Here is a 25,330-nt window from a genome sequence, read left to right as displayed (position 1 = left end):
GTCTCTTATTGGTCCAAATAAAGGAAGAAATAAGAGAGTCAATTTGATCGAATTTTTTTAGTTAAAAAGATAGGTATATTTTCGAAAATATATAAAAATCTAAGTAAAATCATCATCTTCACAGCATGAATACGACCTATTAAAGAAAAAGTAAGTGGATTCCATCTAGAAAATAGCTGCTTCATGGAGTCCATTAAAGGAACTATATTCGCTTTATAGAGATCTTTATATTTTTTAGTAATTATAATACCTAAATATCTAAATGTATTAACAATTCTAAAAGGAATATCATCATAAATGCTAACATGGACATTTAATGGAAACAATTCGCTTTTATTCAAGTTAATTTTATATCCTGAAAATGTAGCAAAATCTTTAAGTGTTTCCAAAAGATTAGGAATTGATTCCTCAAGATCTGAAATAAAAACCAAAAGATCATCTGCATAAAGAGAAATCTTATGTATGGTTCCATTCATAGAGATACCAAGAATATTTTTAGCTTCACTTAGTGTTATAGCAAAAGTCTCCAATACAAGATTAAACAATAAAGGGCTTAATGGACATCCCTGTCTAGTGCCACGAGAAAGTGAGAAAAGAAGACCTGCAGTTATTAGTAATGACAAGCTCAAGGACGGCTTCCTGTCTGTGTCTATAAGCCAAATGAATGATAAAATGTTCTCGACCTCACAATGTAACTCGACGTGAACCTGCACCATATGTCTATCTGCACTGCACTTTCTCTGCAGCCAGAATGCTTTGTTACAGTTATTGTTCTGTCGTATATCAGCTCAATGTACTGTTGTAATGTATCGATCTATGTGGATGGTACGTCAGGCAAAGTTATCATTGTAGCTCAGTACGTTATGAGAATAAACAAATTTCCCATTTTAATTGTGTGGAAATGTTAGACAGACTGATTTTCTGCTCTGGAACCACAGAAGGAAACTGAACTGTTTTCATTTCTGAAATGAACTGAACTGTTGTCCAGCCTCTCGTTATAGTTCGTGCCCTCTAATCCAGGCAGTATCCTGGTAAACCTCTTCTGCGCCCTCTCCAAAACCCCGACATCCTTCCGAGAATGGGGCGACCAGAACTGTATGAAACACTCCAGATGTGGTCTAACTACTTTTATAATACCGTGTTACGAACTGAAGCGTTTTAGAAACGAACCAGCAGCAATAGAGTTCACACTGGAGTCTGGTTTTGATGGTAAAAACACTCTGTTTATTAGTATCTACTTATAATATAGTAACTTAACGAAATAAAGTTAACAGTGTTAAGTGTATATATGTGTAAATGTAATTCCCAGACTATCGAGCCTGAGGGAACAAAGTTTAGAGTCTTGAGATGGTAAAGTAGGAAAGTTCAGTAATCCACGGAATAAATGACGGGAGAGAGATATTTGTAATCCAGGGTGAAACGTAGAGAAAAGACCGTTACTTCAAAATAACCGTCGACGAAGTTCTTATCCGTCGAATCCGTCCACAGACGAGTTATCAGCGAAAATGACCTGTCACAGGAATACCGTCTTCCAGGGGTAACCACACAACATACCCAGGCAAGGGTTAATACAAGATATTCCAAAATCCACTCCTATGGATTATATGAAGTGACAGCCACACACGTTCGTTGTGGTTCTGTGTACCGATGATCAACCCACTCTTGTGGGCATAGGAGAGTTCCAAGCCTCAGCTGTGACTAACTGAAGCGATCAGCTTTTCCAGTCTCTCTCTCTCTTTAGACTGGCCGACTGCCTGTCTGCAGATCGCTCTCCCTCTCTTATGGTTCAGTCCACAGTCAGCGCTGTCAGCCTGTGACTGACGTCATAGCCCCGCCTCCTCATGCCGGCGCTCTTAAAGAAACAGTCACAGTACGACCGCAGGCTCGGAACAGCCGCAACACAACTTCCCGACTTTTGAACTCAATGCTTTAACTAATAAAGACAACCATGACATTTGCCTTCTTAACCACCCGATCAATCTGTGCAGTCTCTTTCAGGGAGCGATGAACTTGGAGTCTGATATCCCTCTGATCATCGACACTGTTCAGGGTTTTTCATTTAACAGTGTACTGTCTCATACATTCGACCTACCGAGCTGCCAAGATGATCATCACTAATCAAATCTCACTGAGATTTCTCAGGTCCTGTTGAATTTATTGCCAAGTGCACAAGTACGGGAAGGTACAGGAACAGAGAAACACTGACTTGTGGCAGCATCACAGGCAAGTACATTCAGATAACACACGGAACAGAAATTGTACGATTCTCTGTCAGTAACAATCTATAAATATGTTTTATATCATTAACAGTATATAAAATACATTATGTCATGACCAATATTGTGTCATGATGCCTCGTTATTATTTGGGATCCGGCGGATCAATGTAATGCCGTCAGCAAATCTAATTAGCAGATTGGAACCCGCCACTGCAACCCCACAGTGCACTATGTACTGATTGCAAAGCTACGAAATTGCATGTGAATAGCCTCCCCTCCAACAACTCCACTCTTTCTGCCTCACCAGCAGACTGGGACATCTCACATCTCGCTGCCTCCGCCAGGACATTAAACTGTGAACAACTGTGGTCAGGGACTGATCTCTGGGGTACTCCAAATGGTACCTCCTTCCAGTCTGAAAACAACCCACTCATCCAGACACACACTACCGGCAGTTTATCGATCTCCAACGAAAAAGCCTAATCACCTACTCCCGATGTTCAATACCATTGCTGACTCTCAGTTTACCACCGTCAAATGCCGGGAGGGACATAATAATCAGAAAGTCTCCAGTCACAGCCGTTTAAATAAAATGTGATCTCAGTCGGTGTGTCACGCATGCTAAGAATGCGAAAGAGACAGACAAACTGAGCCAAGTCACAGACTGATAAAGGGGAGGAATGATCCATTTTGATACAGAGAGGGAAGCAGAGAGTTTGATGTTGTGCCTGATGCCGGAACTGTGGCCAGTTAGAAGATTAAGCCTAAATTGTTTTGAACAGTGAAAGTGTTTTTCTCAGAAGGCACCATGGAGACTAAAATTATCTGAGTTGAAATGTTGTCCTTCACCCACTGACGTGCTTTGTAAGCTTTTAACAGTGTAGAAAAGTCCATATCGGTGATCTGATTGGATACACCGCCATGACGTTAACAGCAGTGAAATGTCATTCACTGGCTCTCATTTTGGAAGGGATTCAGTCGGCCATCGCAGATACACCAACAGCTTCGCTCTGGGAAGCGGCTGTTCACCTGCTCCATGTGTGAGAAGAGACTCATTCAGTTAGCCCACCTTGCGATGCTCCGGTGAGTTCACAATAAATAGAGGCCACATTTCTGTCCGGAGTGAGCAAAGAGTTTTACTCAATCATCCCAGCTGCTGCAACACCAGCAGCTTCACATCAGGGAGGAAGTTCAAATCAGCTCCGTGTTAAATGTTTAACCATCACGGTGACTGAAGGCAGCTGCAGGTTCATGAGGGACTGTTACTGTCAGATTCTGCAGTTCTTGCGGCTGCTCATCGCACCCAGGACTGAACCCTGGTCACTGAGCATTGGAGGAGTCTGTTCTGCTGATGTTAGCCTTAAACTAGACTGGTGTTTAATATTGTGGAGCTGTGAAAGATAAATCAGTTCTCTATCAAATTCTGCGTCTCAGGTACTTACTGTCTCTACCACTCTGACATTGTACACTAGAGAGGCCACTCGGCCCATCTGGTTCCTGCCCATGTTTCTGTTCCATATCAGTATATGAAAATCTACCCCTGCCGTTCCTCTCTCACTCTCCCTGAGATGACAGGTTGCAACTAGTCACCACTCCGTGGGATAGGAGATTTCCCTCGAATTCCATAGAATCATAAAAATCTACAACACATTACAGACGCTTTGGCCCACGATGTTGTGCCGACCATGTAACTTACTCCAGAAACTGCTTAGAATTAGTCTCTTAAAAGACCCTATTGTATCCTCCTCTACCACCGTCGCTGGCAGTGCATTCCACACACACACCACTCTTTGCTTAAAAAACTTAGCAATGACATCTCCTCTGTACCTACTTCCAAGCAGCTTAAACCTATTCTCGCTCGTGTTAGCCGTTTCAGCCCTGGGAAAAACCCACTGGCTATCCACACAACCTGGTCTTACAACATTTATATTGCTGTATCGCATAGTTACTAATAAATAGCATTAGTTTATAGCAATACCAGACTCCACGGTGTTTTCTATTTCTGCTGGTTCTTTGACCCGTCACAGGGTACGTAACAGTATCTACTCCAAATATAAAAGATTAAATGAAATAAACAGAAGTTAACAGTGTTATGCGTATATATAGCTCCCAAACTATCAAGCTTGGGAAACAATGCTTAAAGTCTTCAGATGGTAAAGTAGAAAAGTTCAGTAATCCAACGGAATAAGTGAGTGAGAGGAGAGATTTGTAAATCCACACGAAAATGTAGAGAGAAGGCAATTACGAAGAATTCCACACACATTCCACGCTGGGTAAACGAAATAACAGTCGCCGAAGATCTTATCCGTCGATTAGTTCCGAAATCCACTTAGAAATATCACCAGGTGACAGTCAGAGGAATATCGTCTTCAAGTGGTTACCACAGAACACCCCGATTCCACGTAAGGGCCAACAAAAGTGATACCACAGGATACTCCAGCAAATCCACACATATGGATGATACGAAGTGACAGTCACACATCCGTTGTGCACTGCGTGCCGATGATCAGATCAACCCAACCTTTTGGGCATGGAAGAGTTGCAGCCTAGAGCAGTCACACGCTGAAGTTCCAACAGCTTGTCTCCCTCTCCCGCTCCCTCAGGCTGCCGCAGCTTGTGTCTGACGTCACAGCGCCGCCTCACTCAGGCACTTAAAGCGATACTCACAGTAAACGAACCTGCGATCTCGTAACACAATGCACCTCTAAAGTCTGACAGCAGACTAGCGAGTGAATCTTCGATGGTGCAGAATCAGAAACCAAAGAGTTGCCAGACTGAGTCAGGCTTTGGGGCTCCAGAGAGAGATGCGGTCTGGAGTTTACGCGGAGGAGGAATCAGACCAGCAGGATATGGCTACAAAAGAAAGATCAGAAACATTTGGAAACTAGTAGACCGAGAAAAAAGTGGTTAATTTCTGCAAAATACTGCTGGAAATCAACCGATCCGGCAGTAGATGTGGAGAGGAATAGACAAAGTTTAGACCGAGCCCGCTCCGCATGCTCAGTTGCTGCCTGAACTGCAGAGTTCCTACAGCATGTTGTATGTGTGCGTCCCTGTATTTCCAGCAACTACAGAATCTCCTGTGTTTTACACCTGCATTTTACTTTGGCATTAGATACACTTTGATATTGAGTATATTGTTTATGGGAGCCGCTTTCTGCGTTAAAACAGCTGTTGATTTTTCTATAGGTCAGTTGTGGAGAGCGCCCTCTTCTTTGTGGTGGCGTGTTGGGGAGGCAGCATTAAGAAGAGGGACGCCTCACGTCTTAATAAGCTGGTAAGGAAGGCGGGCTCTGTCGTGGGCACAGAACTGGAGAGTATAACATCGGTAGCAGAGCGAAGGGCGCTGAGTAGGCTACGGACAATCATGGAAAACCCTGAACATCCTCTGCATAGCACCATCCAGAGACAGAGAAGCAGTTTCAGCGACAGGTTGCTATCGATGCAATGCTCCTCAGACAGGATGAAGAGATCACTACTCCCCAATGCCATTCGGCTTTACAATTCAACCGCCAGGAGTAAGATATGTTAAAGTGCCGGGGTTAGGACTGAGCTTAAGTTACCATTCAATGTATTTAAATAGTTAAGTATTGTATGTAATTAGCTTTGCAACAATAAGTGTATGGGACATTGGAAAAAATGTTGAATTTCCCCATGGGGATGAATAAAGTATCTATCTATCTATCTATCTATCTATCTATCTATATACACGAAAAAAAAGAGGATAGACATTGAACCGGTGCTTGCAGAAATGTTCAATGGCACCGTGATTACCCATAAGGCGCTGCGTTCAAAAATTCTCCAGCGCTGAAGCACCGATAAAATGCGCAGGCGTCAGCGCTGATGACGTCTCCGAGTAACACGCATGCGCGCAGTACACTGAAGGCCTTGGAAATATCGGGAGCAGGTAAGAACTTTCTCTGTATTTTTATCTTAAACACCGACTTCAGGACAATTCCTGTGAAATCCGGACACCGTAGTCCGCAATCCCGGGACAGTCCTGCTCTCGTCCCTCACTCTCAGCCCCACGATCCGTACACGGGCCCCGGGGAGCTTCCGGCTGATGAGGGAATGGGAACGGATGGATCTCTCAGACAGAGCTGAGCTCCAGCTATCTAAATGCAAGGATTAGGAACTCGGAGAAAGGGAACAAAATCTTTTACATCACCATTTGAGAAAATCGCCCTTGTTCTACCTCCAATCACTACCGAGAGAAAATCTGCAGATGCTGGAAATCCAAGCAACACACACAAAATGCCGAAGGAACTCAGAATTAGTACTCTTTTCCACAGATACTGCCTGGCCTGCTGAGTTCCTCCAGCATTTTGTGTGCGTTGCTTGTTCTACCTCCTCTTGCTCTGGACTTTCCTACCGGTGAGAACATGTTTTGACCCATTCTCTCTGGGCATATAATGATATCAAACACCTTTGCCCTGGGCAACAAGTGGCTTTCACATCACAAATGTGCCAGACTCCAGTGAGACAGACTACTGCCCTTCCCTTCATATTCATTGCCATTGCCATCACTGAGTTCAACACTGTCAGTCATTGGGGGAGGGTTCAGGGGGAATATTTATGTAGAATACAGAAACTAGTGATGCCTGTTTGCATTTTGGTAATGCAAGAGTTGCTGGAAAATTTGCAAGTGGGAAGAAGTGGAGTGATATTTGGAAATCTGACTTTTTAAAGTGTAATTTAGCAAGCAAACCACATATGGACAATATGCAAAAACTTTGGTGAGAAAATCCTTCATTACCTGTTACAGGCCTGCTACATAGGTTGTGTGAGAGTGCAGATGAACTGGATCGATCCCAGAGGAGATCAAAGTTCCTATTGACAGTGATTTGCTCGCTGTGAAAATGAATACCTCTCTATATAAAATTCACTGTGCACATCTTGTCACTGGGTAAAAAATGCACAGTATATGCAGACTGATTATTACAAATTAGAGGAAATATTGGAGGGAAGGAGGGGTGACCTCCAGTGGCCCTGATGCCCTCACCTACAAGATGTGCATCCAGCTGCAGCTTGTAACCCTGCACTTCAATGAGCTGCAACTTGAAATGGGTGAATTCCAGATCATCCGGCAGTTGGAGGTGTTGATAGATATGACATGCAGGGAGGTGAATTACACCCGAGGTGCAGGGCACAGGAAACTGGGTGAGAGTCAGGAAGGGGAATGAGGTTAAATAGGCATCACAGAGAACTCTAGTGGCCATCCCCCACAGGAACAGGAAGACCACTTTAGAAGCTGTTGTGGAAATTCCCTGGCAGAGTGCTAATAGGGGATTTGTTAGTTAGGGGAACAGATCAAGAGGCGACTAATATCCTAGTGGTAAGGCTTGCCAGAGTTAGTGGGGGGGGGGGGGGGTGGTTACGTGGTTAAAGTAAGTTGTAGGGGGAATGGGAGCCAGAATGTCAGAACAGATAGTGGAGAGGGTGAATTGAATTTAATTGACTTTATTATATACATCCTTCATATAGATGAGGAGTAGAAATATTTACATTACATTACCATCTAAATGTGCAATGTGTAATTTAAATTGTTTTATAATAATTAGTTTGTATATAGGACAGTCAAGAAAGCAAAGAAATCAATTAATCAGTCTGATGGCCTGCTGTAAGATGATGTACCGCAGCCTGTTGGTCCATTTGCTGTGGTACTGTGTCCTGGATGGTAGCAGCAGGAACAGTTTGTGGTTGTGTTGAATTTGGTTCCCGATAACCTTTGTTCCCTTTTTATACAAATCCATATGCCTACCATCCAGGCTCCCATCCAAACTTCTTTTAAATGGTGAAACCGAGCTCATATTCACCACTTGTGTTGGCATCTGATTCCACACTCTCACGGTCATTTCAGTAAAGACCTTTTCCAAATGTTTCCGTTTAATTTTCACATTCCCCACTTACCCATGACCTCTGGTTATTATCCCACCCAACCTCAGTGGAAAAAAGCTGCTTGCATTTACCCTATCTATGCCCTCATAATCTTGTATACATATAACAATTTCCCAAAGCAATGTATAATTTCCTTGTTTATGTTTAGAGCCTTTTTTAGGTGTATAAGATGATGAGGGACATTGACCGTGTTCATAGCCAGAGGTTTGTTTTCCCAGGGCTGAAATGTCTAACACGAGGGAGCAGAGTTTTAAGGTGCAAGGAAATAGATACCGAGGGGATATCAGGGGTAAGTCTTTTACACAAAGAGTGGTGGGTGTGTGGAATGCACTGCTGGCTATTTGACTGAGAGTGTTTCACTTACTGTGGGGCCAGGAACCCATGCAGCTCAGTGGGAACAGGGAATAATATCAATGTCTCTCCAAACTGAGCCAGGACACAGATTGGAGATGGCAGAAATGCTCCTCTCTTATAGAGATAGGAAGAACATCAGAGAGTTTGATGGTCATTCCAGATAACAGCAGTGTGCCCAGTTAGATGATGATTTCACTCTCCAACTTGTGTTGAACCTCACTGTAACAGTTCAGTTCCCAGCTTGACAACTCAAGTGATCTCATCTGAAATGTTGTCCTGCAGCCACTGATGCATTTTGTTAATCTTTTTACAGGTTACAAATGACAGGGAATTTGTGTACGGGAATCTAAAACTCAACACGCCAGTTTTGCTGTCTCTGTCCAGATATTTAAGAAGTGGAGCAAGGGATTCACTCGATCATCCTTCCTGCTCAGACTGTGGGGAGGTTTTCACTCTATCATCTGACCAACTGGCACGCCTGTCATTTTAAACAGGCAATTCCCATTCATCTGCTCAGATGGTGTGAATTAATTCAGACGGATATTTGAACTAAAGGGACATAAGCAATTTCACACTGGGAGAAGGGATTCAGTCGGTCTTTCCTCCTGTGGACAAACCAGTCAGTTCACACTGGGCAGAGGCCATTCACCTGCTCAGACTGTGGGAAGGGATTCACTAAGTCATCCACCCTAATGGCTCATCAACGAGTTCACACTGGGGAGCGGCCGTTCACCTGCTCAGACTGTGGGAGGGGATTCACATGCTCATCCCAACTGAAGATACATCAGCGAGTTCACACTGGGGAGAGGCCATTCACCTGCTCAGACTGTGGGAGGGGATTCACATGCTCATCCCAACTGAAGATACATCAGCGAGTTCACACTGGGGAGAGGCCATTCACCTGCTCAGTCTGTGGGAAGGGATTCACTACGTCATCCAACCTAATAGCTCACCAGCGAGTTCACACTGGGCAGAGGCCGTTCACCTGCTCAGACTGTGGGAAGGGATTCACTACGTCATCCACCCTAATGGCTCATCAACGAGTTCACACTGGGGGGCGGCCGTTCACCTGCTCAGACTGTGGGAAGGGATTCACATGCTCATCCCAACTGAAGATACATCAGCGAGTTCACACTGGGGAGAGGCCATTCACCTGCTCAGACTGTGGGAGGGGATTCACATACTCATCCCAACTGAAGATACATCAGCGAGTTCACACTGGGGAGAGGCCATTCACTTGCTCAGTCTGTGGGAAGGGATTTACTCAGTCATCCAACCTAATAGCTCACCAGCGAGTTCACACTGGGGGGCGGCCGTTCACCTGCTCAGACTGTGGGAAGGGATTCACATGCTCATTCCAACTGAAGATACATCAACGAGTTCACACTGGGGAGCGGCCGTTCACCTGCTCAGACTGTGGGAAGGGATTCACATGCTCATCCCAACTGAAGATACATCAGCGAGTTCACACTGGGGAGAGGCCATTCACCTGCTCAGACTGTGGGAAGGGATTCACTCGGTCATCCCACCTACAGAGTCATCAGCAAGTTCACACTGGGGAGAGGCCGTTCACCTGCTCAGTCTGTGGGAAGGGATTCACTCGGTCATCCATCCTAATAGTTCACCAGCGAGTTCACACTGGGGAGAGGCCGTTCACCTGCTCAGACTGTGGGAAGGGATTCACTCGGTCATCTGACCTAATGGCTCATCAACGAGTTCACACTGGGGAGCGGCCGTTCACCTGCTCAGACTGTGGGAAGGGATTCACATGCTCATCCCAACTGAAGATACATCAGCGAGTTCACACTGGGGAGAGGCCATTCACCTGCTCAGACTGTGGGAAGGGATTCATATGCTCATTCCAATTGAAGATACATCAGCGAGTTCACACTGGGGAGAGGCCATTCACCTGCTCAGACTGTGGGAAGGGATTCACTCGGTCATCCCACCTACAGAGTCATCAGCGAGTTCACACTGGGGAGAGGCCGTTCACCTGCTCAGTCTGTGGGAAGGGATTCACTCGGTCATCCACCCTAATAGCTCACCAGCGAGTTCACACTGGGTAGAGGCCGTTCACCTGCTCGGACTGTGGGAAGGGATTCAGCTGCTCATCCCAACTGAAGGTACATCAGCGAATTCACACTGGGGAGCGGCCTTTCACCTGCTCGGAATGTGGGAAGGGATTCACTCGGTCATCCCAACTGAAGGTACATCAGCGAGTTCACTCTGGGGAGAAGCCATTCACCTGCTCAAGCCTGAATTATACCTCTGAGTAGGCACTATGGCATAGCAGACTCAGTAGCCCATGCATGTTGACTACACGGTTGTGAGCATTTCTACTTGTGCGTTTGTGTGTCTGCGTCGCTCTGCCAAAATGCTAGTTGGCGTTGGGGTTCTATGCTACTGTGTTGAATTGACCCGTGTGGAGTTGGGAACGATGGCGACTGCTGAGTTCATCTTGTTGGAGTTGGAGCTAATAGATGTTGAACAAGAGTTACTTTTATTGAAATTACTGCAGCACAGAAAAGAGAGAAGTTTTTCCATTTCTTTGCGCATTCCACAACGACCAAACCGATGTTTATGGAAATTTCTTTCCACAAATTTGATGCCATTTTCAATTCTTTATGGTGTGCCGACGAAGGGTCATGCAAATGGACATATTTTCTGACTTCTTCACTTACCCTCTCCTCAATTTGGTCCACTTCCCAACTTCGAAGCAACAGGAAATGCACAGGAGGAAACTGGCTGCTGCCAAGTAGACCAATCACAGTTCTTGCGGTCTGTGTCGCCACGACACATAGGTACATTTTTGGGAATGTGCGCGTTAGACTACATTGGGCAAAAGACTCTCTTGGAGGCGCTAAATGGAATTGCTTTCCGGCTTTGCTCCGTTCATTTTAAATTTACTTACCACCCCTTTAATATCTTTATCAAAGTGTTTATAACACTTTTATATGTTTGAATTTGAATTTTAATCGACTAAAATGGCTTACAGAGGAAGAAAGGCATTAGCCGAAGGCAAGGAAACTGGTGATGGAAATGGAAATAAAGAAGATGTCTTTGAACAGCCTAAAAAATTTCCACTTACTTTACCGGCTATCTAGAATCTTTTGGATGAAAAACTTGATGAAAGATTTACTACCTTGGAAGTATGGTTAAAGGAGAGCAAAGGTGGATTGGCAACACTTGAAAAGAAGAACGAAAAACAGCAGTGGCAAATTTCAGCGATTATCAAAGCTGGCAAACTTGTATCACAAATGGAATTCTTTGGAAATGAAATGAACTTCGACACTCATACATTGGAGCAGAATAAAGTCAAGATTATTGATTTGGAGAGTCAAAGCCAGACTGCATTTGCGAATAATAGACTCAGTGCGGACGTTGAGAGCCGGGATCTTACTCAGTTTTTTCTCAATTCTCAATGGAGGTCTTTGGCTCGGAGGTTTCTTCTTCTCTTCCTGCGCTCAACTGCGCACATCGGGCGCTGAAACCAAAACGATCAAAAGGGTTAAAACCGCGTCATGTAATTCTTCGATGTCACAATCTGAATACCAAGGAGCACTTCATTCAGATTGCTTGTCAGAATGAAGTTACTGAGCATGAGAATCTTAAGTTTCATTATGTTGAAGAATGTTGTCCTGAGGTGATGCAAGAAAGATTGCATTTTAAAATGGTGATGTCAGAATTGTATCAGAGGAATCTTCATCCGGCTTTGTTATATCCCTTTCACCTAAGGGTTGCTCTGCCTCATAAATCCTTTAAATGGTTTAAATGTGTGGATGAATCAAAACAATTTCTCGAAGATCTAAGCTTGAACGCAGATGTCTAATGTTTTGAAGATCAATATTTGAGTTTGGATGTCTATGAAATTTACCATTCCTTTATGTCTGTGTATATCTGGTTTATTAGTTAACAACCAGCTTATAGATTTGGACAGTTTAGAACTTTGCCCTTGAGTTGATTACAGTCATACTGTATTTTGACGTTCAGAAGTTTATTATGTTTCCATGTTAAAGTTCCTTTCTTTTACCTTCATTGTTTTACTTTTTTTATTTTTAATTGTTTGCTTTTGAAAATTATTAAGACTCTGATTTGCTGATTATTTCTTTTTTCTTGAAATATTATTAAGATTGTATTTTGTGTCATTTTTAAAGGCCTTGTCTTTTAAAACGGTCTGCAATAGGCTGTTTTCTCTGAAATGTGTTTGACATTCCTTGTAATTTTTTGACTATGGGTGCTTTGTTTATTTTTTTTTGTAATTTGGAGATTTTCCCTCAGGGGAGATGGGGGTAGAGAGGTTCTTAGATAGTTCTCTGGCTGTCTATTGGCCAGGTTTTTGGACTTTGTGGGTGGGGGATAGGGCTATTTTTAGTCTAGTATTTTTCTTTTGGGCTGAATTGAAGCTACAAAAATGTCTGTATTGTCATAACTTCCGGTTCCTCTTTAAACTTTCCCTCTTCCTGATTCGTGAGTTTCCTATGCGATATGGTTAACCCTTTACATACTACATTGTTTATTTAAGGAAAATTGATATCATTAATTATTTTGGCATTATTAATTTTGTTTCATGGAATACGAATGATTTGAATCATCCAATTAAATGGAAGAAGATTTTTAGAGTTTTTCATAGACTGAATGCTCAGATTATCTTTGCACAGGAGGCTCATGTGAGGAAGGAGGATAATCAGCACGTCTTTAGGTATTGGAAAGGCCAACAGTTTCACTCATTGACTAAGGAGAAAGGTGTTTCTTTTTTCTAGACTCCTGGAACTCATTTGTTCACTACAATACAATTTCAGACCCATATGGTAGATCTCTATTAGTCACTGGTTAACTTTATAACGATAAATTAGTTTTGGTTAATATTTATGCACTAAATACTGACTATCCTGAATTCTTTAAGCACTTTTTTGTATTTTTTCTCAATTTAAATGAATATATGGTAATAATGGGTGGAGATTTTAATTGTTGTCTGAATCCTATGATGAGTGGTGGTTCAACTCTATTTTACTTCAGGGCATAAGTTTTGTTAATTTCATTAAAGAACAGATTGCCTTTTTCTTTTCAACTAACTCAATGGAAGAAATTTTCAGTGGGATATTATACGATACCTTTAAAACATATATCCAAGGGCAAATTATCTCATACTCTGCTGAATTGAAAAAACAAATTCTTAATGAAATATGTACATTGGTTAATAATATTACAGAAATTGATAGAAAATATTCTTTTGCTCCCATTTTAAGTCTTTATAAAGAGAGAATTGAACTTCAGATGCAACATCATTTGTTATTAACATCCCCGATTGAAAATCAGTTACTTAAAACTAAGAGTCAATTTTATAAATATGGTAATAAATCGGGAAAATTATTGGGTAACCAATTAAAAGTGATTTGGCGAAACTTCAGATTAATGGGGTTTGCAAACGGGAAGGTATTTTGACGGTTGACCATGGTGAATTTAACAAATCTTTTCAAGAATTTTATACCAATTTATACAAATCAGAATTTCCTGATGATTCTACCATAATGTATGAATTTTAAAAGAAATTCAATATTCTGAAATTATCAGTTAATGAACGTTTAGTATTAGTCAGACACATTACTGAAGAGGAAGTAAGCAATTTATTCAATGAATTCTGGTGAAGCACCTGGTTTGGATGGTATACTGCTGAATTTTTCAAATCTTTTTCTGATTTACTTTCTCCTGGTGAGGTAAAAATGTTAAAGATTATTTATAGGTAAATTACCACAATCCTTTTATGAAGCATCTATTTCTTTAATTCCTAAAAATGATAAAGATCTCACTGAATGTGCATCATACAGACCTCTATCTTTGTTGAATGCGGAATCTAAAATCCTTTCTAAAATATTAGCAATTAGATTGAAGAAGGTATTGCCACAAATTGTCTCTGAGGATCAGACAGGATTTATTAAAAATCATTATTCACATTTTAATGTTTGGAGGTTAATGAACATTGTATACACAACTTTATCTAAGACTCCAAAATGTGTTATCTTGCTCGACACCGAGAAGGCATTTGATACACTTGAATGGGAATTTTTTTTTTTACTATCCTTGATAAATCTAATTTTAGCCCAAAATTTATATTTTGGATCCAATTGATATATCATATACCTTTGGCGTCTGTTTCACTAATAATCAGAGATCCCCTTTCTTTAGGCTTTTTCAAGGTACTAGACAAGGCTGTCCTTTGAGCCCCTTACATCAGATATTGGCCTGGAGCCCTTGGCATCGCTATTCGTGATTCACCCAACATATTTGGTGTTACTCATGGGAATGGGACACATGAAGTATCGCTATATGCAGATGACCTGTCACTATATATTTCTAATTCAGAGGAATCCATTCCTGCAGTAATAACACGACTTGCTCAGTTTAGTAGTTTTTCTACCTATAAACTGAATCTTAATAAAAGTGTGCTTTATCATTAAATATGCAAGTCTCAATGTATAGACAGTCATCATTTCGATTGGTTGCTGATTATTTTATTTATTTGGGTGTTAAAATTACTAAGAAGCTCAACGATTTATTTAAAGTTAATGTTGACCCTTAATTGATCATGTTAAACAATTGTTTACTAAATAGTCCCCATTGTCCTTACCCTTGATTGGTTGCATTAATGCTATTAAGATGATTATTTTACCTAAATTTCTGTATCTATTTTATGCAATATCAATTTTTATCCCTAAATCTTTCTTTTTGATATTATTGATACTAAAATTTCTTCATATATAAGGCAGAATAGAAATTCCTGCCTAAGGAAGAAATATTTACAGAAGTCAAAAAAGGAAGGCGGATCCTAGATTTTATTATTGGGCAATTAATATTCGATATTTAACGTTTTGGACACAAGAGTTGGATGAAACTCCGTGTCCAGGATGGATGAACCTCGAGCGTGAGACTGTACAGGTGTTTTCATTGCCTTTTATTTTAGGGGTTTTTCTCCCCTTTGCACTTACTAAATTGAATAAACAAATGGTAAATCCAATAATTAAACGTACAATAGGAATATGGTTTCAATTTTGTAAATTTTTGGACTGAATAAATATATACTGTCAAGTTCTATTATATCTATTTTTTTTCTTTCAACCATTTAAATTGATCAAGCTTTTCTTTTATGGAAAACGGAAAATTATGCTTTCGTGACTTATTTATGGATGATTGTTTTATGTCTTTTGAACAGTTTTCTAATAAATATAATTTGCCTAGATCACACTTTTTCAGATATTTACAGATTAGAAACTTTTTGAATGTTATTTTACATTCTGTTCCGATATCACATCAAATTGATGTTACGGAAAAAAAAAGTTCAAATCCGTATTGGAAGAGTTTATTATCATTTATTTATGATTTAATTATGAAAATATGCTTAGATACTTCTGATAAAATTAAGAATGGGTGGGAAAGAGAACTTCAGATACCTTTACCTATACAGAAATGCGAGAAAATTCTTCAACTAGAAAATTCCTTCCTCAGTTTGTGTCAGACATGCATTCATACAATTTAACGTGGTTCATAGGGCTCCTATGACCACTGGTAAGTTAGCTCATTTTTACTGCCATATAAATCCTGTCTGTGATAGAGGTAATTCTGAGGTAGCTTCATTGAAACGTATGTTCTGGTCTTGTCCTCTTCTAAAAATAATATTGGAAATATATATTTGATATTATCTCAGTAGTTCTGCGTATTGATTTACAACCACATCCTATTATTGCAATATTTGGACTACCAGTGATAGACTGTAGTCAACTATCCTCATCAGCTTGTCGTCTAATTGCATTTGTTACATTAATAGCCAGAAGATCCATTTTACTTGAAAGATTCCAATCCCCCTACTACATTGTAAAGGTTTTCCCAAGCCTTAGTATGTCTCAACTTGGAAAAAAAATACGAATGGTACTGTGGATCCTTCGGTTAAATTTGAAGAGACTCGGAGACCATTTAGTCAATATTTTCATATGATGTAAGTTGACCCTTTCTGAATCTTGTGTAATAAGGTTTTGTTCATGTATAGAGGAGCGGAGTTAATGACAAATAATAATTTCAGACATTGTGATATGACAGCCCAATCTTTGTCTAGTTGTTTTTATTTAGTTTAGGTTTTTTTTCTAGTTTAGGATGTTTTCCCCTTATAAAATATCTTTTTCATGGTTAGTTGCTATGAGATTGGGAGGTTAAACTATATTTGTCATTTGGAATTGGTGTTTTTACATGTTAACCGTTATTAATGTAATCCCGATCTCTTTATATCATTACTATTATTGCTATGCTTATTAAATTTGAAACTTATTAAAAAGATTGAAAAAGAAAAGGAAATTGGCTGCTACCAGCTGGGCCAATCACAGTTCTTGTCGTCTGCGTCGCTGCGACGCGTAGTTACATTTTTAGGAATGTACGCGTTAGGCTACGGCATACGGTACAGCCTAGGGTGCAGCGTCGGGTACGCGGCTACGTAGAGCCTACGGCGTAGCCTCGACGGAGAAGAATAATTCAGGCTTCAGTGTGTGGGAAGCGATTCACTTGGTCATCTCAACTACAGAGACACCAGCGAGTTCACACTGGGTAGAGACTGATCACCTGCGCAGACTTTAGGAGGAGATTTTCACAGCCAAATCAACCAAATGTGCATCATTGAGTTCACACTGTGGAGAGGTTGTTCATCTGCTGTGAATGTGGGAAGCGATCCACTCAGTCATCTAACCTTACGTAACTTTCACTTCAGCTGGCAGGTTAATATACGGGGTTTATCTTCTGCCGCATATTCACCTTTAATGGGACTAGATCTGTGACAAATAAATCAGTTCTATATTAAACGCTGTCTCCGGTATTTAGTGAATTTATAACACACCTAGTGTACAGCAGAGAGTCAACTCAGGCCGGCTGGACCCTGCCAGTGATTCTGTTCCACAACAGACCTTTCAAATCTTCCCCTGTTGTTCATCTCTGACTGTCCCTGTGAATGAGTTCCAAACAGTCACCACTCTCTGGGTGAAGAGGTTTCCCTTGAATTCCCTGCAGACCGAAGAAGTCGAGCTGACTACAGTTCTGTCTGAGATGTTCTTCGCCCCTCAAATCTCTAGTATTCTAAAGCTAAGGTGACAAAACCGTGGCTTATAAGAGAAACCAAAGAAAACATAAAAACCAAAGAGAGGGCATAGAGCAAAAATCACTAGTATGTTGGAGAATCGGGAAGATTTTAAAAACCCAACTGAATGCAACTAAAATAATGAAGAAGGAAAAGATGGAACACTTAAGTGAGCTAGCCAGTAATATCAAAGAGGATACCAAATGTTTCTTCAGGTAATTATAGTGTAAAAGAAAGGCGGAAGCGGATATCGAACCACTGAAAAGTGATGATGGAGAGGTAGTAATGGGCTGGGGGTGCAAGGTGATGGCAGATGAACTGAATAAGTATTGTACATCACTCTTATCTCTCGAAGACCCCGGCAGGAATACGGAAGTACCAGATGTCAGTGGTCAGAATGTGTGAAGTTACGTTACTCGGGAGAAGATTCTTGGGAAACAGAGATGGTCTGAAGGTAAATAGGTTACCTGTACCAGATGGTATACACCCCAGAGATCTGAAAGAGGTGGCTGAAGAGATGTGGAGGCATTAGCAATGATTTTTCGAGAATCGTTAAGGAAATAAAATCCTAAGTTTTTTTTTTCCTTCACTACTCCCCCTCTCGCGGTTTCACCCATCACCGACCACTTCTTCTACCCTTTTCACCCCCACACTTCTTCCTCTGACGTCTCATCTTTTTCCCCCCAGTCCTGATGAAGGGGCTCGGCCCGAAACGTCGACTGTTTACTATTTCCCATATATGCTGCCGGGCCTCCTAGGTTCCTCAGCATTTTGTGTATGTGTTGCTTGGATTCCCAGCATCCACAGAACTTTGCAGTTGATACAGATAAGAGACAGATAGTTTAGAGTAAAGCTGCAGTCTGCAAAATGACTTCGATAGGTTTGGAGAACGGACAACGAAGTCGTGGATGAAATGTACGGAAATGTACAGTGTATGCAAATGTACGGTCATGTACAATTGGTGGAAGGAATAAGGGCGTAGAGAAAAATAAATAAATGGGAGAAAATTCAAAAATCAGAGGTGCATAAGTACTTGGGAGTCCTTGAGCAGGAGCCCCTAAAGGTTTGCTTGCAGATTGTGTTGATGAAGGATGACAACTGTAATGTTAGCATATAAGAACAAGGATGTGATACTGTGGCTTTAAAACGCATTGGTCAGATCGCTCTTGGTGTATTGTGAACAGTTTACAACCTGCGAAAACAGATCTGCTCGTATTGGAGCGGGTCCGGAGAAGGTTCATGAACAACGAAAGGGCTAACATATGAGGAGCGTTAGCCGGATTTGACCCTGTACTCGCTGGTCTGGAAGAAAGAGAGGGGATCTCATTGAAACCTATTAAATATTGAAAGGCCTCGACAGAGTGGCTATGAAGAAGATGCACCCTGTACTGTGTGAGTCTGGGACCAGAGACCACGGCCTCAATATACAGGGCATCCACTGACAGCAGAGTTGAGGAGGGATTTCTTTAGTCAGGGAGTGGTGAATCTTTAGAATTTATTGCCACGGACGGAGCAGACACCAAGTCACTGAGTGTATTTTTAATGGATGTTCAAAGACCATGGGGAGAAGGCAGGAGGATGGGGTTGAGAGAGATGATCAAGTGGACACGAAAGGATGGCGGAGCAGATTCGATTGGCTGAGCAGCCTCTGTGTGAAATCTCATGCTTCATGGTCTGAAGAAGTGGCGAGTGAGGTTGCATTAGGGTTAGGGTATGGTCAGTGTATCCGCGCCTGGATTATTGTATTCAGTTTTGGTCGTTCTGCTATAGGACAGAGGACGTTAAGCTGGAATGAGTACATTGGAGATTTCCAGGAATGGTGCGGGTACTCGAGGGACTGAGTTCTGGAGACAGGTTGGACAGGTTGGGATTTCACACCTTGAAGTGTAGGAGATTGAGGCTGACATTGTGCAGGTGTTCCAAACTATGAGTGTACAGAAATGGGGAATGTGTGCAGTCCTTTTCCCCACTTTTGTGGAAACAGCAACCAGAGGGAACCGGTTTAAGGTGAGACGGGATTGATTTAATAGGGATCCCAGGGGAAAATTATTAACCCACTCTCCCTTCCGGTTCATTGTTTAACTAACACGATGAGCGCACTCTCAGGTTGGAGGAGCAACACCTCATATTACATCCGGGTAGTTTACAACCTGATGGCATGAACATCTTTTCTTTTCATCAACCCACACGCCAGTCTCCTCCATTCTGTCTCCCCACTTCTTTCTTCTCCACTGCGGATCGTCTCCCTCTAGTTCCTCTTTTACTTCCGTTTTCCCATTGTCAATTCTCCTTTCCTATCAGATTCCTTCTTTTCAGCCCTTTGCATTTTCCACCTACCACCTCAAAACCTCTCACTTCATCTCCCCCTCCCCCACCCACTCACCTTCGCTCTTATTTGGCTTCAACTATCATCTACCAGCTTGTACTCTTTCCACTCCCCGCACCATCTTATTCCGGCTTCTCCCCACTTCCAGTCCTGATGAAGGGTCTCAGCAGGAAATCTGTTTTGCTTTATCCCCCTCTATAGAAGCAATCTGACCACCTGACTTCCTCCAACATTTTGTGTATTTTGCTCTGCATCTCCAACATCTGCAGAATATCATCGGGACAGAGAGCAGAATGCAGAGACGACATCGGGTCTCACTAATGTCGAGGATGCCACACCTGCAAAACTGGAAACAGTAGATGACCCCAACAGGCACGATGTTGAAAATTTGCCTCATATGCAAGGACCGTTTGGGACCCTGACTAGTGGTGAGGAGAGTGGTTTGGGGCATCTCTGGCACTTCATCCACTTGCATTTGGCTTCCAGACCCCTACACCCCTCCTTCGTGTGTCAGGAATGGACAGGAGGAGGAGTATAGGAAACTGATACAGGACTTTGTGATATGGTGCAACTCAAACTACCTGCGTCTCAATGTCACCAAGACCAAGGAGATGGTGGTGGACTTTAGGAGATCTAGGCCTCATATGGAGCCAGTGATCATTAATGGAGAATGTGTGGAGCAGGTTAAGACCTACAAGTATCTGGGAGTACAGTTGGACGAGAAGCTAGACTGGACTGCCAACACAGATGCCTTGTGCAGGAAGGCACAGAGTCGACTGTACTTCCTTAGAAGGTTGGCGTCATTCAATGTCTGCAGTGAGATGCTGATGATGTTCTATAGGTCAGTTGTTGAGAGCGCCCTCTTCTTTGTGGTGGCGTGTTGGGGAGGAAGCATTAAGAAGAAGGACGCCTCACGTCTTAATAAGCTGATAAGGAAGGCGGGCTCTGTCGTGGGCAAAGTACTGGAGAGTTTAAAATCGGTAGCTGAGCGAAGGGCGCTGAGTAGGCTACGGTCAATTATGGAAAACCCTGAACATCCTCTACATAGCACCATCCAGAGACAGAGAAGCAGTTTCAGCGACAGGTTACTGTCGATGCAATGCTCCTCAGACAGGATGAAGAGGTCAATACTCCCCAATGCCATTAGGCTTTACAATTCAACTGCCAGGACTTAAGAACCTTTTTAAAGCTATTATTAATGCTTTTTGAGTTAGTGATTTAGATGCATATCATATTATTACTGAGTTAAGTATTGTATGTAATGAGTTTTTGCTACAACAAGTGTATGGGACATTGGAAAAAATGTTGAATTTCCCCATGGGGATGAATAAAGTATCTATCTATCTATCTATCTATCGCTACAAACCTCTCCCTTTTGTGGGCAACACTGCCACTTGGTGGTGATTTGCCACAATAACAGGACCCCCTGATTTGTGGACTCCATTGTCACTAGGTGGCGCTCTACCGCAGTAACGCTGAGAGACAGAAATGTGACGCTTCAGCCTGCTGAAATGTTTCTTCAAGATTCAGGGTTGTTTAATTCCATTTCCAGCAGACACGTGTAAATGAGGTCGAAATAATTATTACTCCGGCTCCAGTGCAACACAGAAACACAATAGTAACAACATATATCCACAGCTTATATACTGTGCACGGACTGATTGTATGTCCAGAAAGTGAATAAAAACGGGGTGGGTGAGGAAGGGGTATCTATGGCCCACACTGTCAGGGTGTTGAGTTTACCAGGAGACAAAGACTGCAGGGACGAGAGGTTTTCTGTTGACTAATACACTGTGTGTGGACCCCGCTGGCAATTCTGGTGTTGTGACCCGAATCGAGACAAACACCACGCTGCAACACACACAAAATGCTGGTGGAACACAGCAGGCCAGGCAGCATCTATAGGGAGAAGCGCTGTCGACGTTTCGCGCCGAGACCCTTCGTCAGGACGAAGCGTCCGAAACGTCGACAGCGCTTCTTGTTGTTTGAGTTTCAAGCATCTGCAGATTTCCTCGTGCAAACACCACGCTGCCCACTCCACCAACAACACGGCAGAGCCAGACACATAGCTGGAACTTTACATCCCACAACACTGGATTCAGTGATGAAACCCGTGATTAATGTTGTTGTCCCACTGAAATCGTAAGAAACGTCCTTTAAGGTGTTTTGAAATACGAGCGCTCCGCCACATGTGACGTCAAACAGCCCCGCCCCCACGCGCCCGGCGTCACACATGGGCTCCCCACACCGGGATCTGCCCTCATGTGCCCGGTGCCTTCCGTCACCCATGCGCTGGAGAGTTTGAGCTTTATCGGTTTAACGGCTGAGCTTACCACCCCCTCCTCCACCGCTGAAGAGCAGAGCGTCAGGAGCTGCCCTGTTGCCATTGGTGCACACGAATGTCAATCACTGGTTACACCCAATAGCGAAGCCGGACTAGCTGAGAGGGCGTTACCCCGCTGTGTCTGTCTCTCGCTGCTGCGCCGGGCTCAGGTCAGAGCGGAACAAATCCCAAAGTAAATGTCACGCTTTTTGAATATGGTGTAAAATCCCGCTCCCCATACTAACACGGGTTATACAGACCAAAGAATAAACTACCGGAGGAACACCGGTCGGGCAGCATCTGCTGAGGGAAATGGACCGTCAACATTTCGGGCCGAGACCCTCCCTCTGGACTGAGAGTGGAAGGGAAATAGTCAGAGAAAAGAGGTGAGGGGTGGGGATGGGGCAAGAGCTGGGGAGTGAGAGGTGGATCCAGGTGAGGGAGGAGGTGGGTGGGTGGAAATAGTGACAGGGGTGGGAGGTGAGTAGTTGGGACAACACGGGGCTGCAGAACATGGAAATTAATTCCATAGAGGATTAACAAAGTGGTTACAGAATATTTGTTACAGAGAGTGCAATGAAGATTCGCCAGACGGATCCCTGGAGTGGTGGGGTCATCATAGAAGAGAGATCAAATGTAATAACCCTTTCATTTGGAGAATCGAGGACTGAGAGGTGAACAGCTTGAAATGCACAACATCGTTACTGGTTGAACCAGGCATCCCAGTCTCTGAAAAAGGGGATGGACTGTCCGGGACTGAGATGAGGGGAAATGTCTTCACTCCGAGGCTGGTGAATGTCGGTAAATGCCCTCCACAGAGGGCAGTGAAGACTCGGTGATCATCCTCAAAAGAAAAACAGAGATCGGCAGATATGTGGAGAGTGAAGTGATCGAGGAAATGAGGATAGGGCAGACACATGTGGCTGAGATGGGAGAGCAGCCGCCTTGTAGATGGTTAGAGGGGCTGAATGGCCACATCCCGCTGTTTCTCACTTGATGTTTCAGTGTTCCTGTCCAGTGAAGCCAGAGGAATGTGAATAGGAATGTGCTGCGTCTGAAGGCTGAGTCCAGCGGCGCCGTGGAAGTCCATAGTGGGGATATTCCCTTCTGCCGACTGCGTGGGATGACGAGTCTATCGGGACCCTGAGGACTTGTGGAAACTGTCTGGTGGTTTCTTTTGAACTTATAGTCTGTTAACATCTTTGGACTATTTTTACTGTGCCCATGGTCTGTTTTTTTTATCAATTTGGTGTTGACTGCACTGTTGTAACTATACATTAGATATAACTATATGTAACTATGTGGTTTTGTGCAGGTCGTGTAGATTGAGTTTTTGGTTTGTTGGGTGGTAGAGTTGGTCTCTTGACTTGGTGTGTCTGGGTAGTCTTGTTTTGAATGGTGGATTTGGATGTCCTTTCCGGGGAACGCGCTAAGACAGTAGCATGATATTAATATGCAGCAGCCTCTCTGGACTCTGAATTTGGGGATTACCAAACATGATGTAGATTTTCTGGTGTAGTCTGTTTTGTCGTGTGCTTTTTGTGATATCATTCTGGAGAACATTGTCTCATTTTTTAACTGTATTGCATTTGTGGTTTTGAAATGACAATAAACTGAAACTGAACTGAACTGAAGAAATTAGTGTTTATAAACATAGACTGATTTCAATGAAACCCTGTGGCGACCCACTTTCTGCGCAGGGGACCCGGCTCACAAATAGCCAGCGTGCGGGGAGAGACTTTAGTAATGCACCTCTGACGTCATTTCCGCCCGGAGAGGGCGGGCGCTAGGGATTAAATGCCAGCGCCGCGAAGTTTGAATAAACTAATGTCAAAACGACTTACCGACTGCGTGTCGTTGTCCCTCGCTGTGTATGTAGTACATCGCTACATTGGTGACCCCGACGGTCCAAACGGGATTTGGACCAAAGATGACCGACTCTTCATCTGTTCAAGCAGTTTCCACTGAATCCAGCAACGCTGCAAATTATTGTTGGACACACGCGAAAATCCTCGGATACTGAGTACAAATGAAAATCATTAACAAAATATTTTTAACTTAGTTGCACTATTGCAAAGCATCAGCACCATTATGCAATTAAATATAATATATTCAATGAAAGTTAATTTGTCGTTTTTCCAAATTCCTACGTGATACAAGTAGTCTGAAATTATATTTGTGTTTATCATAAACAAGCAGTTTATCATAAACAAAAAAATTTTGAAGAAGCAACACTTTTAAAAACATTGTTGTCCAGTGAGATTATAGGACAGTTAATCTGACCTCAGTGGTCAGGAATATGTTCGGGTGTATCAAGGGTGAGTTTTTTGGGTACTGTAATTGAGGAGGCATGATGAAGTAGGATAAAGTCAGTAGGATTCCTTTACAGGAAATAGTGTCTGACAGATCACTTGCAATATTTTGAGGAAATAACAGGTAAGATAGGTAAAGCAGAGGCAGTGGATGTTGTTTGCTTGGATTTTCAGATGATCTTTAACAAGGTACCCCATGCAAGGCTGGTTGAGAGAGCAAGGAGGCATGGGATCCAAGAGGACGTTGCTTTGTGCATCCAGAACTGGCTTGCCACAGAAGGCAAAGAGTGGTTGTAGACGGGTCATATTCTGCATGGAGGTCGGTGACCAATGGTGTGCCTCAGGGATCTGTTCTGGGACCCCTACTCTTCGTGATTTTTATAAATGACCTGGATTGAGGAAGTGGAGGGATGGTTTATTAAGTTTGCTGATGACACAAATGTTGTGGGTGCTGTGGATAGTGTGGAAGGATGATAGAGGTTACAGTGAGACATTGACAGGATGCAAAACTGGGCTGAGAAGTGGCAGATGGATTTCAACCCAGATAAGTGTGAGGTGGTTCATTTTTGGTAGGTCAAATATGATGGCAGAATATAGCATTAATGCTAAGACTCTTGACAGTGTGGAGAATCAAAGGGATCTTGGTGTCCGAGTCCATAGGACACTCAAAGCTGCAACGCAAGTTGACTCCGTGGTTAAGAAGGCATACATCAACCATTGGACTGAGTTTAAGAGCCGTGACTTAATGTTTGCAGCTATATAGGACCCTGATCAGACGCATTTTGGAATA

At 42.7% G+C, this 25,330-nt stretch overlaps 1 pseudogene; it reads left to right on the top strand.

Moving 5' to 3' along the window:
- The first annotated feature begins 6,063 nt into the window (after positions 1-6,063).
- LOC140721802 (uncharacterized) lies at positions 6,064-11,627 on the top strand (annotated as a pseudogene).
- The last annotated feature ends 13,703 nt before the right edge of the window (positions 11,628-25,330 follow it).

The sequence above is a fragment of the Hemitrygon akajei genome, unplaced genomic scaffold (genome assembly GCF_048418815.1).
Source record: "Hemitrygon akajei unplaced genomic scaffold, sHemAka1.3 Scf000061, whole genome shotgun sequence".
Classification (NCBI taxonomy): domain Eukaryota; kingdom Metazoa; phylum Chordata; class Chondrichthyes; order Myliobatiformes; family Dasyatidae; genus Hemitrygon; species Hemitrygon akajei.
Note: the sequence above shows the minus strand (reverse complement) of the source record. Positions and strands in the feature narration are given on the sequence as shown.